We start from the raw sequence: 17,428 nt of genomic DNA, 5'->3' as shown, positions 1-17,428 counted from the left end.
CACACATTATACAATGGGTTTGATTTAAGTGTGCTGTTTAAGCCTAACATGGTGTGGAAGAGTGAATTTTTAGAGAGAAAGCATCGATCTTAAATTTTCTTTTAGAAATAATAGATCGCACTGTAAACCCTTTTATTGGTGTGCCTTATGCTGATGACAAAACGGAAGTATTTATGTAAAACAATATAAAAATGATAAGATAATTTTGCGACTTTTAGCTCAAGATTAATTTATATTCTTTATCTCAGGGTCTATAGATATTTTTGGAATGTTTTGAAATGAATTGCGTCTTGCTCATTAAATAGGGTCGGGCCTAGATTAGGGTGAAAAGGTACGGTTGAGATAAAGTCGTACCCACACTCCGGCAATATGAACTTGGGTAGTTACAGCCCGATGTAATTAGGAAGTTTTAGAGGTTCGCGACGTTATGGGTTTAACACCACTAAACGCAGTCAAGCCGGCTGAAACTTGACATTCCGCAAGTCCCAAAGTCCTTTGAACGTCTCGGAACACGAGTATTAGAAAAGTAGTGTGAAGAATAACTCCGGCAATCCATCATGCTATCAGCGCACCCGTCTATGACGAGCCGAGGCAGGAAATTAGAATAACTCCTGTCGTTTTTCTTGCCACGAACGCCTTGCTTTACTTTTCCAGGGTGTTCTAATTTGAATACAACTAGAGACAACCCGCGATTTAATTGTAATACGAACAACAAAAATATCAACAAGTTTTTTATTTATCTTCATAATTTGAATTTTTCTCAGGCAAAAAGCAGACCGAGAATCACAATATTGTTTGAATTATGGCATCTGATATACATACCGTTCTCGAATCCGGCTGGCAATTTTCTCCAAGTCAAACATGGAGGAAATATGAGCACAATTTAAAAGTGCGTCAATGCCGTGATCAATCCGTTAACCTGGCCTTATCCTCTTCCCGCGTTCCTTTCTTCCGAACAACTGGTGTATTTTTCATTTCCGCATAAATAAGTCGAAGATAGATGCCAGAGAGCTGCTTCTTGCATAAAACTTCCCCGATTTTTTACAATTGGGTATTTGTCACATACTGATGTTAGTACATAAAGCTTGATGTGTTAAATCGTATTTCGTTTTTATGAAACGTTTGTTATTGTAATGTTAAATTAAATAGAAGACACAGGAAACCAATAGATGATACAACCCTATCTAACGATAAATGAAATAATATGCTTTTTCTCATGAATAATAATATAAGTGTATGTTTTTTAACAGAAAATTAAAGCACACATGAAGGCTATTTACTGTGTGATGAAAAAAGTAAGAAAGGACACGAACAATAGATACATATAGATAGATAGATAGATAGATAGATCGATAGATAGATAGATAGATAGAAAAATACATAGAAAGATAGATAGATAGGTAGAGAGAAAGAGAGAGAGAGAGAGAGAGAGAGAGAGAGATATAGAGAGAGAGAGAGTGACACGGCGCTCATCCCTGTAAGGTAAAGGTCCCGGGTTCGAATCCAGTGGCCCTGCATTCGAACCCGACATACTCTCTATGGTTTTTTTTTCAAAAACATCGGCACCCTGAGGGTTTATATGACCTCTGCTGTTACGATCCTTCGTAAAAAAAAACAAAAAACCAAGAGTAGTGAGAAAGAGATGTAGATAGATAACGAGAGAGAGAGAGAGAGAGAGACCGGAAATGGGAGAGAGAGACCGGAAATGGGAAAGAGAGTGAGAGAGACCGGAAATGGGAGAGAGAGCGAGAGAGGAGCCAGCCAGACATACATACAGAAATATGAGAAAGAAAGTATTTTTCGGAATAATAAGTTATTTGTAGCCTGTACTGAATAACCTATATTTCAAAAGGAATGGAGTGTATATATAATTTTTTTCCTGGACACAATACTGACAATCCTGCCCGCAATGAATCTTGGGGACAGATGTCATGACAAACCATACTACAATGGAAATATAAGTGATAAAAATGGATACAGAATGCTATTTACTGAATACGTTTAGTTTATGCTTTGAGTTTTATCTCGAGTTTAAACCAAACAATATTTTTCGTAATGTATATCGACTGGTTTTGTTTAAATATAGCAATGAATATTTCTTATGTATTTTTTGTTTCACCTGCCTAATTTTATTTACGTTTAATTTTTAAACTTTGTAACTATTCTAAATTCAAACAAATTAAAGTAACTAAATTCTCATTCAGAAATCGTGGGATGCGGTTTGGTGTGATGTAGGTTTCAGAAAAACATTTTCTTTATCGTGCCAATGTTTCGATCTTTATTCTTCTTCAGGGCCTGGGATTTACAAACATTGTTTACATTTAACAAATACATGTAGGATGTGGAAAAAGTGATTTTATACAATGCAAAATATATTTTTTGTAATCAATCAAAGTATTTCTACTCACTCAACGGTCATTAACCACCATACCGTTAAAATTCATTAAATTACTAAAAAACCAAATAAAATTACAGTTAATTTAATTAGAAAATTTTGAAATAATCTAAAGGCCTTCTTTGTAGAAAAATTCTGATCTACTCTTCGCATTTTCTGGTAAAAACCAGCAATAAATTTCTTGGGGTATTCAACATTCGCTTCTCCAACAAAAACCTTAAAGGTTGGCTATTGTTATAAGAGCTCTTTTGTCATCTTTTGATTAGGGCTAAATAGCCTATGAGAATTTTATTTATAAAAGACCAAATTGAAAGAGAGCAATTATTTTTAAATTTTCCAACAGACAGGTCGATATATTTCATCTGGTGCTGTACACTACAGAAATTATGAAAAGAAAACGATTACCCTATCAATAATAAAAAAAAAATTGGTAAAAAAACGTAAGCACTTTTCAAACGGTGTTTTATTAAGGATATTGAAATTACATTTAATTTAATGGCCTTATTCGGCTCGAATATTCTTTTCCTTTCGCGTCCAAACTAAATAAAATAATTATTCAGTTTATTTCATTATTTACATTTGGGTTTGACATTTTAGATAATGTTTTCATTATGAGAAAAATTAAAATAACATTATGATTGTTGAGCACCAACGGGAGGTAAAAATCATGAAAAACTTCTCCGCAAACCTGAACTGTAGATGCACGTTCAGGGGTCAAATCGTTTGTGCAAACTAATTTGGATTCAACCAAAGAAAAAGCACTTATATACCTAGACGTTGAAGTTGCTTGGTTCGTGAATATCCTCAGGGTAATAATTTTTCACCACAAAAACATAAAGATACACAAACATATCCTACTTAGCAATCACTACCCTAAACAAAGCCGAATCATCATAGATTAGTGAATTTCTATCCCTACTTGCTTTCTTACTCCTTCGAAATCAAAGAAATATAATCAAAAAAACATTTATATCTCATTTACACTCCCAACACTACACACAACAGTGATACGTCTACACAGAAAACTTACTACTTTGCATTGAACTTGAATACTTTGATTAAATCTAAAAATGATATGTTGTGTAAATCATTGTTTAAATTAATTTTTACATGTTACATGTGTTTGTATAATGTAATCAATGTTTGTAAATCCTAGGCCCTGAAGATGATCTAAATAAACATCGAAACGTTTGCACAATAAAGAATATGTTTTTCTTAACCTAGACAACACAGCATCTCACGATCTTCAAATCATCATTAATAATAACGTGTAATATTTTATGGAACATGGTTAGCAAATAAACATATTAAAAAAATGATAGATGAGAAAAAATGAAAATAAGAAGCTGGCAGGATTTCGTCTTTCGTCTTTAATTTCTCATAGCGAAGGTTCACGGTCCAAGCCGTGAGCTCGCTTGTAAAACTCGTAAGCTAATTATTCATGTCGGACAAAACTAGGTGGGAGCTTTGATAAATTCAAGAGTGGAATGGGGCCCGCAGGGGGTGGGCAGCCCTCTAATTGCCCTCCGTTTCGGGAGTGGTGAGTTCCCCCTGGAAGAACCCGTCCCTCCGGCATGAAAGTCCTGTTTTACGAGCCCGGGCAAGCCTAATCCGTGAGCCGGATCACTCCGGACAATGTTGGATGTTGCCTGAAACAACAATGACCTGCGGGGAGTTATCGAGTCTTACCGAGCGATAATGGGCCACGGCCGGCGACCGCACTTCGTCAATTATGTAAAGGTGCTTTGCGGCCGAAAGGCTCCCTTAAAATTTCTAGCCGGAAGCCCTTCCAGGGGCCTAAGCGGCTTATCTAGAATGCCCAAGCTGTCCCATCTTGTTGCGAAATCCACCCCCTCTGATAAACATCGGAACAATCTGTTAGGTTAGTACGACAATCAACAACCGATCCTTTTCTCTTTCTTTGACCCCACTTTATTACTTGACTAATAGAATTTTGGCAATTTAAAATTTTAAAAAAATTAAATTTCCAGTTACGTTAAAAACAAGATAAGGTAAATACGCTTTACACAAAGGAAAAAAGATGGGAGATGAACAAAATAGAATTAGGGATATATTAATAGAAAAAATATAGCGTAATAAATTAAAGGTATATTAATAGAAAAAGTATAATGAACAAATAAATATACAAACAGAGATAAAAAAAGAAAATGTGACTTAGATAATGAGATAGGCAGATAGACAGATAGATAGATAGATAGAAAGATAGAGAGAGAGATATTGAGAGATATTGAGAGTGAGAGAGAGAGAGTGAGTGAGAGGGAGGGAGAGAAACAATAAAAAAAGAATGAAAAATATTTATTACGTCTTGAAAAAAATTACTTTAACAACAATAAAGCATCAACTGCGACTGATAGATAGATACATTCATACTTAAATAAATTGATATATAGAAACATTCAAATGTAGATAAATACAAATAGATAGATACAAAAATAGATACATTCATTATTAGATTGAAACAATCCTAATTTGATAGATTGATAGACAGATAGATAAATACATTTTTCGATATATAGATAGATAGGAACTTTTATGATTGTATGGATAAAAATTTATCTAAAGCAAGAGAAAGTATTTGAAAGAGAGAGGAGAGAGAAAGAGAGCGAGAGAGAGAAAGTAGAGAGAGGGAGAGAGCAAAGAAAATAAGAGAGAGAGAGAGAGAATTTTAGATGTCTTGAAAAAAATTACTTTAACAACAATAAGACATCAACAGCGACTGATTGATGTATGATGATAGGTAGATACATTCAAATTTAGATGATTATAACGACAGGTAATTAAATTGGTACATACAAAAATAGATCCATTCATAATTAGAAAGAAACGATCATAGTTTGACAGATCGATAGACTGATAGATATAATTTTCATTAAATAGGTAGATGAATACATTCATAATGGATTAGATATATAGTTACATTCAAATTTAGATGAATAAACCGATAGGTAATTAAATTGGTACATACAAAAATAGATCCATTCATTATTTGAAAGAAACGATCATAGTTTGACAGATCGATAGACTGATGGATACACTTTTCATTAAATATGTAGATAAATACATTCATAATTGAATAGATATATAGTGACATTCAAATTCAGATGAGTATACCGATAGGTAATTAAACTGGCAAATAGAAAAATAGATCCATTCATTATTAGAAAGAAACGATCATAGTTTGACAGATCGATATACGGATATATACAGTTTTCATTAAATAGGTTGATAGATACATTCACGATTAGTTGGATAGATTTTTAGATATTTAAGAGTGAGAGAGAGAGAGCGCGAGAGAGAGAGAGAGAGAGAGAGAGAGAGAGAGAGAGAGAGAGAGAAAGAGAGAGTGAGTGAGTGAGTTGTGTTATCAACTCAAATGATGAATAGATGACCGTTATGATTAAATTAGCTTGGTTAAGTTGAAATGGAATAAGAGAAAGAAAAAAAGAAAGTTTTCAAGTAATCGGACGTTTCGTCTAATTTATTGACGTCTTCACGGCGGGTACTAATTAAGCTTTTCAGTCAATCTTGCAAGTTGAAGTTTGAACCTGTTCAGGCATATTTCTACCTTATTTCCAATGAACCGACAATTAATCAAACTCGCGTACGTATTGAACCAACAGCCGGCGGACTATGCGCCCTCCTCAGCCTGCAAAAGTGGGCGCATACGGGTTTCGAGGCAAGGAAGGCGGATTAACAAATAATAATGTTGTTGTTTGACGTATTATGTGCGAATGAAATAGAAAATAGATGTGAATTGAAAACACATTTTTGAAGCATTTTAATTTTTATAAATTTTTTAAAGGTTGCATAGTTTTTTTAATTATTTTACATCAACAGGTAGGTTGTACAAGATAATAAGTTATAATAAAGGATTTAGCATATCTTTCAGTTCCGTGGTGCGGTACAAAAAGTTGATTATCTTTTTTCCTTAGATTTCTTTCATATACATTTTTTAGCCAATTAAATGTTCGCGAATGTAAATAGTTTTTTTTTACATTCTAATATTTCGAGTAATTTGTTAGTGATAGAAAATGTTTTTCTGTCTTGTACTTGTAATATGTTTAGAATTAAATTTGTCATGTATTCCATCATTGAATATTAAATTTAATATTATACACTTATTCTGGAGTAATTGAATAGAATCAGTAGTATGGTGGATGTAATAANAAAAACACAAATGTTTTGATTGTTGAACAATAAATATGTAAAGACGAAACAAACGGAACCAGTATAAGTTAAATAGATCTACTGTTAGAAATGTAGTAAAGAAAGGGTGGAAGCTAAGTAAAATAGACCGAGGGGTTGCAATGAAAGAGTGAGAGAGTGTGAGAGGAGGGGAGAGATTTATAGAGAAATACCAAGTTAGGCAAGTTATTTTACCTTAAAATACAGGTTTTTCATGATATTCTCATTCTAATAAAATACAGTAAATTCTGATAAAATATCAGTGGTCGTAAAGACATAAACCCGGCATAAAAACAAATTATACGATTACAATAAACCCTTACGGGGATTAAAATTAACAATCCTTATTTAATTACAAGATTAATTCTCTGATTTCATGATGGTTAAAAAATCGTAGACAATTACACCATGAGTGTCATTTTTGCGCTAGAATATGTAATTTATTTAATTTTAAAAAAATAATAAAGAATCGCGCAAATTATTCATGTTGTTTCTTATAATTTAATCTAAGTATTTGTTAGAAACACGTTATCGAATTTTAATAATCGAATTTTTTGAGACTCAACACTCTCAGCACGACACGCAAGAATGGCACAATTACAAAGAAGACAAACACTTTGAGTGAGTAGAAATACTTTGAGTGAATATAAAAAGTATATTTTGCATTGTATAAATTCACCTTTTTTCCACCTTCTATATGTATTTATTAAATGTAAACAATGTTTGTAAATCCCAGGCCCTGAAGATGATCTCAATAAAGATCGAAACGTTCGCATGATAAAGAAAATGTTTTTCTGAAACCTACATCACAGCAGACCGCATCTCACGATTTCTGAATAATTAGCGATTAACGGTCACTAACCATCACACATTAATACATACAATAAATAGATGATAAATTTTTATAGATGACAACATAATACTGAATTAAATATTGCAATCAATTGCATAACAAAATGTGCCATCGATTCAATCATGCTGCCAGTTTAACTAAATAAACCACTCCATTATGTCAGGGTATAAGTTTAAAGAGACAGAACTCGGTCTACTTTATTTTACATGTTTTTCAAATAAACTCTTGCTAAAATATAAATTATTCGAACAATCACACGATTGACTCTGTTTGATTAATTTAAAATCAATTATTAAAATGGAAATTGGCGGTCAACTCCCAGTTGATGAAATGTTTGAATAATACAGACGATTATTTCTCTAATTACGATTGCACACGAGAAATCACCCTGTTTCGGTAATGAAGCGCGACGAATGTTATATTGAAACAAATAACCATTTCAGAAAGTTCGAAGGTATTTATCGGTTTCTATTTGACTAGGCATAATACTAATAATTTAAACAGCATTGAAACGAAAATACAACAGTACTACACGATGCGGAACAATAATGCTATGTAGACAAGTCGATGAAGTTAAAATTGATTGGCCAAACAATAAATCACGACCGCAGAAAATAACTTGACCACTTAATATAAAGTAAAATAGAATTATTACACAGGACACCAACCTGAATGACAAAAACATATGAAAAACGGGTCGAGAGCGACAGAAAGAAAGAGAAAAGATCGAGAGAGGGATAGAGAGAGTGAGAAATTTTAAGAAATGGATAATGCTAATTAGCGAGTACGGGAGAGGAAAACAAAAGAAAAATACAGAGAAAGGTGAAATTTTATGTCTTGGAAAAATTTCCTTATGAATAATAAGTCATAACCATCGACTGATATATAGGTAAATACATTCATAGTAAAATATATATGGATACATTCAAATTTTGATGAATGTACTATAAATAAATAAATATATAGATCTATTCGTTATTAGATAGAAATCATCATAGTTTGATAGATCAATAGAAGGATAGATACACTTTTCATTAAATAGACAGATAGTATATGACTAGATGGATATATTTTTAGATAGAAAAATACAAGGTTTTAACGTTAAGTAGATAAATATGTTGAAAATTACATAGATAGTTCAGAAAATTGATGAGAGAGAGACAGAGAGAAAGAGAGAGAGTGAGATTGAAAAATGAAGAAAAAGTGAGAGAAAGAGAGAGAGAAACAACTGAAAATGGGAGAAATAGAGAGAGAATGACAAAAAGAGAGAGAGTGAGAGGGAGAGAGAGAGAGAGGGAGAGAGAGAGAAAGAGAGAGAGAGAGAGAGAGAGAGAGAGAGACTGAAAATGGGTGATAGACAGAAAGAGAGAGAGAGAGACTGAAAATGGGTGATAGACAGAAAGAGAGAGAGAGAGAGAGAGAGAGAGAGAGAGAGAGAAAGAGAGAGAGAGAGAGAGAGAGTGAGAGAGGGTGAGAGAGAGGGAGGGTGAGAGTGAGAGAGTTAGTGAGTGAGATACTATTAATGATTGTTGTATGATAGAAATAGAAATATTGATCATGCAAATTGGCGAGTAAGAAAGAGAGAAAAATAAAGCAAAACACAAAGAGTAGTGAAAGAATAGGCATAAAGTGGGATAGGTTGATAGAAATATAAAGATAAAGGGAGATAGAAACATGTAGGAAAGCAAAGTTGGAAAGATGTATAGATTGAAAGAAATTGATTAAGCAATTAAGTGAGTACAAGATATAGAAAAGTGAAAAAATATGCATAAAATTAGATAGATAGGTAGATAAACTGACAGATAGAAATATAGAGATAAAAGTAGATAAAACATGTAGGAATATAAAGAAAGAAAAATATAAAGATTGGGAGAAATTTTTTAAGCAGTTAAGTAAGTATAAGACCTAGAAAATAAAAAAAGTAGAAATTTTAAGAGAAAGGAAGTTTTGAGAAACAAAAGAGACAAGAAACTTTGAAATAATCAATTAATTCATAAATGGATAAGTATAACCTAGGCATATAGGAGGAGAGATAGAAATAACCTTATATATTTTATATGTAAGAAAAAGTGTTATAAAAATAGAGAGAGAGAGAGAGAGAGAGAGAGAGAGAGAGAGAGGTGGTAGGTGGGAAAACGTGAAAGAGAGAAATGATCACGGACTGAACGAAAGAAAAAAAAAAATCGTGGAGTAATCTCAAGGAGCTTTTCCGTGGTAAAACTGTACGACCTATTTCTTATACTGTGTAATCATCTATTAAAACGCCTTGTTAAATTAATTTTATATTTTGGATATTTTCTTTCTTTAAGGCAAGCAAAATCTACCCCGCGCACACACTCTCATATTTTATTAACTTGACGATACGATTCCAATTGAGTAGTATCAATATGATTTTTAATCAGCAAGGTGCTGAAATATATAATTGGACATTATAATAGATACATTTTTTAAAGTTTGTTTTTATATGTTTGTTTCAGGTGCTATATTTGAACAAGGCACTGATGAAGTCCAATCTGCGTTCAAATTCGCGATGCTCATACATAACCAAAACCTCACGAGTAGGAGGTTCGAGCTGCAAGCTTACGTCGACGTCATCAACACTGCCGACGCTTTCAAACTTTCGAGATTAAGTAAGTAATAGTCTTCTATCTTGTAGAAATGTTGTCGATCTTATTTATATTTGGTCGGGCGTGTTTTTAATTTAAGCCGCACGGTTTACAAAAGGTGAATGTAAATTGGTTATAAATATGACAGGAGTCGCCTTCAGGTAAAATACAGATCAGGTAGAATTTATTAAAACGAGGTCCATTCCGTGCATGGTATCTCCGAGGCGGAGATCGTCGCAATAAAAAGACCCTGGGAGGAACATTTCCTTGTCGGGAGACGAAACAGCGGTGATAGCCTCCTGTTGGGCCAGCGCCAACCCAAGCGCCCAACAGATAAAGGTCGCAACAAGATTAAGGAACACGACCAGCCTGAGGTGGCGGTTGTTCCCAGATGCGGGGGTGGAGAAAAAAACCCGCACAAACCCTTTTATTCTGCCGAGAGTTTTCCCTTCAGTTTTTCTCTCGACTCTTTGGAAGATTACTTTTCATCTTCATCGGGGAAAAGTCCGATATTGGAAATCGTTCAAAACTATTTTCACCACTTATTTGAGAAAGATGAAATTTAAAATCATCTTTATTGGAAAAAGAGAAATTATTGTTATTTCGGTAACCTTTAACCACAAAGCATTTATATGCTTTGCCTCAGTGTTTTCATTCTTCAATAAACACAGACTTCTCATTTTTTAAACATTTTTTGTCTATAAAACAAAATAACGACATAAAAATACCATTTGTTCTCCAAGTAGGTAGTGTTTTGTGATTCATAGTCTTCTGTTTTATTTGAACTTTTCCACCATTCTTTATTTGTTCAAACAAACTCTTAGAAATATAACATTTTTGCTGAAATTACAGGTGAAGTTTGAAATTATTTTGCATTCATATGAAAGTTTCGAACACAAACATTTATATAAATGTACTTTCAAACTTTGATTACCTAATGTTAACTATTGTAAGTTATGTCTTTCTTAATTCAAGAAGAAAAGTTAATTAATGAAATTTAGTCAGTTATAAACAACTATCATGGTTATAAAATATTTTTATTTGTGTGCCTTTTAATCTTTATGTTTACGTTTAAAAAGTTAAACAAGATAAACATTCAAATCATTAAATTCACTAATTTCGTGGTCCGGCACTTAATATATTATAATTAATTAAGGTTTTTAGTTGAGATAAAAAAGTCAATGACACGATTCGGGGGGGGGGATTTGAATTTTTCCTCCTTTTTGCCTTTTTTCTAAAGGTGCGGATGAGATAGGAAGTTGGTGTCCGAGTGGATCGAGGTCACGATAGCTCAAGTGGTAGAGCAGCGGCCTATTTAGGCAAAGATCGTGGGTTCGAACCCCGCTCATGCCATTGACTTTTTTATCTCAACTAAAAACCTCAATTAATTATAATATTCATATCATTATTACATTTATGTTTAGTGGTGTAATTAACCAAATTACTCATTTCAATTAATTATTCTTTTTATATAAGGTCTTGGTTTAGATGAAAATGCTAGTGTCACGAACGGGATTCGAACCCGAAGGTCGAGGGTTCGAATCCCGCCCGTAACATTAGCTTTTTCATCTCAATCAAGACCTTAAATAAAACGGCTAATCAATTGAAATTCATATCGTTGTTTGTTACGTAAATATCATACATATATTGCAATAAAACGTCCATTTGACAATCAGTTCAAAGCGCTTGATAACTCGTAAATATTCTCCACTTTAGTTCACAAACAGTTTCTCAACTCAGTTCCAAATCATAGTGTTTAAGTCTGAAAACAAACAGGCCAAACATTTATTTCTCATAATTCTTCGGGGATGACAGAGGTGTTAGCCGGAGGGTGAAAGTTGTTGATATTCAGTATAGGTATATAGCGACATCACCTCCTTTTATGATGGATGAATAGGCTTTTTGGCTGAATATTAATTTCCTTTATTCCTGACCAATGGCTATATTTACCTAGTTAGTGCTTTATTAATTTTAACTGGAATCAATAATTGAACACTAATTCCAAATAATTTAATGAACAAATTTAAATGTTAAACTTATATTTAAAATTCAATTAAAGCCAGCAAAACAAAGAATATTTATATTTATGTTAATTATACCATCTATAAATAAAAAGAAAATAATTTATTAGGTAGCAACATTATTGTTTTATAATTAATTAAGGTTTTTAGTTGTTTTAAAATATCCCACTCGTGTCACTGACTTTTTATCTCAACTAAAAACCTTAATTAATTGCTTGATATTAACTGGTTAAGCGGACCACGAAAAATAGTGAATTTAATGAATTAAAATGAAGTATACTTCACTAAAGCTCTCCGTGGGCATTTCATTTGTCGCCGAGAATCAAATAGATTACACGACATTTGAAAAATGACAAAAAGGAGGGAAAATTCAAAAGATGAGGCTGGGATGGGAAGTTAGTGTCCGTGTGGGTCGAAGTCACGATAGCTCAAGTGGTTGAGTACCGGCGCATCAAGCCGAAGGTCGTGGGTTCGAATCCCGCTCGTGACGCTGACTTTTTTATCTCGACTAAAAACCTTAATTAATTGTAATATATTAATTGGTCAAGCGGACCACGAAATTAGTGAATTTAATGAATTAAAATTAAGTATACTTCAGTAAAGCTCTCCGTGGCCATTTTATTTGTCGCCGAGAATCAAATCCGATTACACGACATTTCAAAAATCGCAAAAAGGAGGGAAAATTCAAAAGGTGGGAAGTTGGTGTCCGAGTGGATCGAGGTGGTAGAGCAGCGGCGTATCTAGCCGAAGATCGTGGGTTCGAATCTCGCTCGTGCCATTGACTTTTTCATCTCAACTAAAAACGTTAATTAATTGAATGATATTAATTTGTCAAGCGTACCACGAAAAATAGTGAATTATTGTTATATGTAATTTAGAAAATACCACGTGATTCTGGCCATACTTATGGTCAAAACGGTTAACTACTCGGTGAGCGAAAGCTCAAACTATTTTTTTTTTTCATAAAAAATATAACAAATACTTTGATTGAATATATAAAAAAAATATATTTTGCATTGTATGAATTCACTTTTTCTCATCCAAAATGTAATTGTTAACAATGTTTGTAAATCCCATGCCCTGAAGATGATCTGAATAAAGATCGAAACGTTGACACGATAAAGAAAATGTTTTTTCTGAAACCTACATCTCACCAGACCGCATCTCACGATTTCTAAATAAATAACTTTTTTTTTTCTTAATATTTCAATTAAAATTCTTTATGCTTCGCCGTGATTTGAACCTAGAATCCCTAGCGTGACAAATGTGAGTCGGACGCCCTAAAACTCGAATACCTCAGTAGTTTAAACATTTTAAGCGTTACATACATTTTTACAATACCTTTGACCTTTTTTTTATGCGGCGACCTTTGAATCAAATTTCTTTAGTGGCGTTTACAAAAGAAGACCCGTCCTGGGACAGTCCATTGGTAAAAAAAAGTTTGTAAAACAGGTTTATCTTTGTTCAAAGTGGTTCGGCGTTGAGAGGGTGGGCTGCGGTTGATCACGGTACAACAGCCGGCTTTGTTTACCCCTGCAGGACCCTATCGGTGTATTTTGAATTCTAGAGAACCGATACGACAGGAACTACAGTCGAGGGTGTGGGCAAACTTTCACTCCTCGTCCATACTGGCGCTGTTATTGTCGGGGGGAAAAAATCCTCGCCTCTCAACTCTAAAAACGGAGAAAGAGCCGTGAAGTTATGAAGGAAATTATCATGGAATCGATGCGCTGAATTTTCTAAAGCACTGCCCGGGAAAAAAAGGGGTATATCATAACTTTCCTTTAGTCCGGCATATAATAAGAACGAGAATGGAAAAGAGCATAAAGTTGAAATGTGCTCTGTGCACGGCATTTCAACCCCTTTGTACCAGGCTGTTTTATTAATTTCTTTTTTTCTTATTACACATTACGAATTCAACTAAAATTACGAAATCTTAAAATTAGACAACATACCACACAAAGATGGAATATTCGAATAATGATTTTTTAAAATTTTTTTTCTAAATGATCCCTAAATATTTTTCCTGCAATGGCATTATTACCCAATTTATGATACTTTTATTTCAACGAAAACGACATTAGCTTGTATATAGTAGTAACGTTTTTAACCATAAAAAGCATCTACTAACGTGCCTATGTTTAATATTTCTGTACGTTCTTATCGGCATTTTTTATCAATCGGTAGTACATATCATAGTTGCATGTATGAGAAAAAAATGAGTAGAATAGCAATTAATAGAAATGATAAATGATGGAGTGAGTGTGGTGTTCAATACTTTTTAAAAGGATAGTTCCTACTCACAGTAAGTTGTGTTGCAACGATGCGGATTTCGAGCCTTTTAGCTCATCATCAGATTGAAGGACTTCTACAACCTGATGATGAGCTAAAAGGCTCGAAATCCGCATCGTTGCAAAACAACTTACTGTGAGTAGGAACTATCCTTTTAAAAAGTATAGAATAGCAATTTTCTATCTATATCATCGTAGATTATTATTTTTGCATCGTGTTAAAATGATACAGCTTTTTCCTAGCAATGTACCTATTTTGAACTTCAAATTAACCATTTTTTCTGACATTTGTATTTCCAACTAACCTTTTTTGAACTTTTTTATTACTAAATAACCTCTTTTTTTTAAACTTCCAATTAACTTTATTTAACTCCCAAAATACTTTTTTTTCATTCCCAAATGATCGTTTTTTTTACACCGTCTAATTGTTTAATTTCCAACATTCCTTTTTCAATTCTAAACAATCCTTCTTTAATTTCAAATTAACCTTTTTCAACTTCCAACTAACGTGGTTTAACTTCAAATTACACTTTTTTAACTTCACCTTAACTTTTTAACAACCAGCAGTTTTTTTATTCCAATTTTAACTTTCAACTAATTTTTTAAAATTTCAAATTAACTTATTTTTACTTCCAACCATGCGTTTCCAACTCCTAACATTTTTTCTTTTCTCTTCTAATTTCTTTTTTAAATTAACCGTTTTTTAACTTTCAAATAGCATTTTTTAACGTTCAACATTCCTTTTACAATTTCAAAAAATCGTTTATATCCAAAATAACCTATTTTTAACTTTGAACATTGCTTTTTGGATTCCAAACATTCTTTTTTTAATTTAAATTAACATTTTTTAACTTTCAACTACCCTTTTTTACTTCAAATTAACTTTCTTATTTTCTTTCAACGAACCTTTTTTTAAATTGCAACAATCTTTTTTTACAATTTCAAATTAACCCTCCCTTAAAAACAAATAGCTGTGATTTTTTTAATTATATAACAACGTCTATATAAAAGGTCTTATAAAAATTAATTATAATTAAAATTAAATTCTTTTCATTTAATCAATTTTTAATTAACGTTTAGGTTCAGATAAAAAAGCTCAAATGGTAGAGCGGCGACGTATTTAACCGAAAGTAGTGGGTTCGAATCCCGCTCGTGACAGTGACTTTTTTATCTCAACGAAAACCTTAACGAAAAAGTAATTAATTGAAACGAATTTATTTGGACAATCGGACCACGAAATTTAATAGACTAAAATTAAACATTTTATTAACTTAAATATAAAAATAAAAGATTCGTATCAGAATTATTTTCTGATTTTATGAATATCCAAAATAATTTGTTTATAAAATAATTGTTTTATATTAAAAAATCACGAATTAATAGTACAGTAATATGTAAATTTAATTTTTTCTTGCTTTTTAATTGTAATTTCTTTTACTTAATTTTAAATATGTTTTACAACAAAACTAGTAGAATGTTTAATTTTTGTATTTATTCGATAGATTAGGTTTCGTGATCCCATTGACCAATTAAATTCTTTTCAATTAATTAATCTTTATGTAAGGTATTTACAAGTCATAAGGTATTAAAAAAGTCAGTGTCACGAGCGGGATTCGAACCCACGACCTTCGGCTTGATACGCCACTACTCTACCACTTGAGCTATCGTGACTTCAACCCACTCGGACACCAACTTCTCATCTCAACCCCACTTTTTAAATATTCCCTTCTTTTTGCCATTTTTCAAATGTCGTGCAACCGGATTGGATTCTCGGTGACAAATGAAATGGCGCCGGAGAGCTTTAGTGAAGTATACTTCATTTTAATTCATTAAATTCACTAGTTTTCGTGGTCCGCTTGAACAATTAATATTTTGCAATTAATTAAGGCTTTCGGTTGAGATAAAAAAGTCAATGGCACGAGCGGGATTCGAACCCACGACCTTCGGCTTGATACGCCGTTATTCTACCACTTGAAGTATCGTGACCTTGATCCACTCGGACACCAAGTTCCATCTCAACTCCATCTTTTGAATTTTCCCTCCTTTTTGTCAATTTTTTATCACAACCAATACCTCACCTAAAGATTAATTAATTGAAAAGAATTTATTTTGTCAATCGGACCACGAAACCTAATCGATTTAATAAGCAAAACGAGGTACACTGCACTAATCCTGAGAATCGAATCCTGATTACACGACATTTGAAAAATGGCAAAAAGTAGGGAAAATTAGAAATGTAGGTTGAGATGGGGAGTTAGTTTCCGAGTGGATCGAAGTCACGATGGCTCAAGTGGTAGAGTAGCGCCATGAAGCCGAAGATCGTGGGTCGAATCCCACTCGTGACATTGACTTTTTTTCTCAACTTAATTAAAGATTAATTAATTGACAAGATTTTATATTTGTTTTGCCGGAATTGAAAAAACGGGGCTGAAGACGACGCAATAACACGTGTCAGACATCAGTTTCGTATGAGCCAAAATTGGATTTACAAAGGACTAATTTGATGTATTTCAGGGGTTAAAAAGGGCTGTATGTGAAAAGTTTTGTTTATAAAACTTTTAGGTATTTATATTTCCTCAGTAAAATTGAACGAACATGGCCGATCGCCTGTTTTAACACAAAAATAAAGAAAAGACTGTTTGTAATGTGCTGTTGCATAATACATGGCCAGAGATCAGCGGAAAGGAATAAGAAAAAAATCCTGAAATCCAAGTTATAGAAGAAGCAAAACAAATGTAAATTTAATTGTCCTCCGCCAACTGGAGGGGAAAAATCTGAGGTCAAAATCATACAAAAGTTGTTTTCTGGTTAAAGTTGTTAATGGGGGATTAAAAGGGAGTGGATAAAAAAAAAGTCCGGTAAGGGGTTTAGGGTTATTTTCGTAATTCATCGGGTCAAAAAAGGAGGACAATCCAGAGCCGATTATGCTTTCCGAGAGTAAAGAAAAGGAGAATGGAAGAGAATGAGATAAACAAGAAGGGAAAGCGGGGTAAAAAGAAAAATACCGTTGCATTGTCCCTGAGTTTGAACCCTTTTGATGGGACGCTAATTAAAAG

General features: G+C 33.1%; 1 long non-coding RNA gene across 1 annotated transcript in view; it reads left to right on the top strand.

Moving 5' to 3' along the window:
• LOC112127212 overlaps positions 1 to 17,428 on the top strand; it is a 581,355-nt gene that overhangs the window by 276,921 nt on the left and 287,006 nt on the right. The window contains exon 2 of the long non-coding RNA XR_002910463.1: positions 9,932 to 10,084. This is a non-coding gene — a long non-coding RNA (uncharacterized LOC112127212). The remainder of the gene's footprint in view (positions 1 to 9,931; positions 10,085 to 17,428) is intronic.

This window comes from Cimex lectularius, unplaced genomic scaffold, assembly GCF_000648675.2.
Source record: "Cimex lectularius strain Harlan isolate CLEC.00 unplaced genomic scaffold, Clec_2.1 scaffold114, whole genome shotgun sequence".
Lineage (NCBI taxonomy): Eukaryota > Metazoa > Arthropoda > Insecta > Hemiptera > Cimicidae > Cimex > Cimex lectularius.
This window is presented reverse-complemented; position numbering and strand designations above follow the sequence as displayed.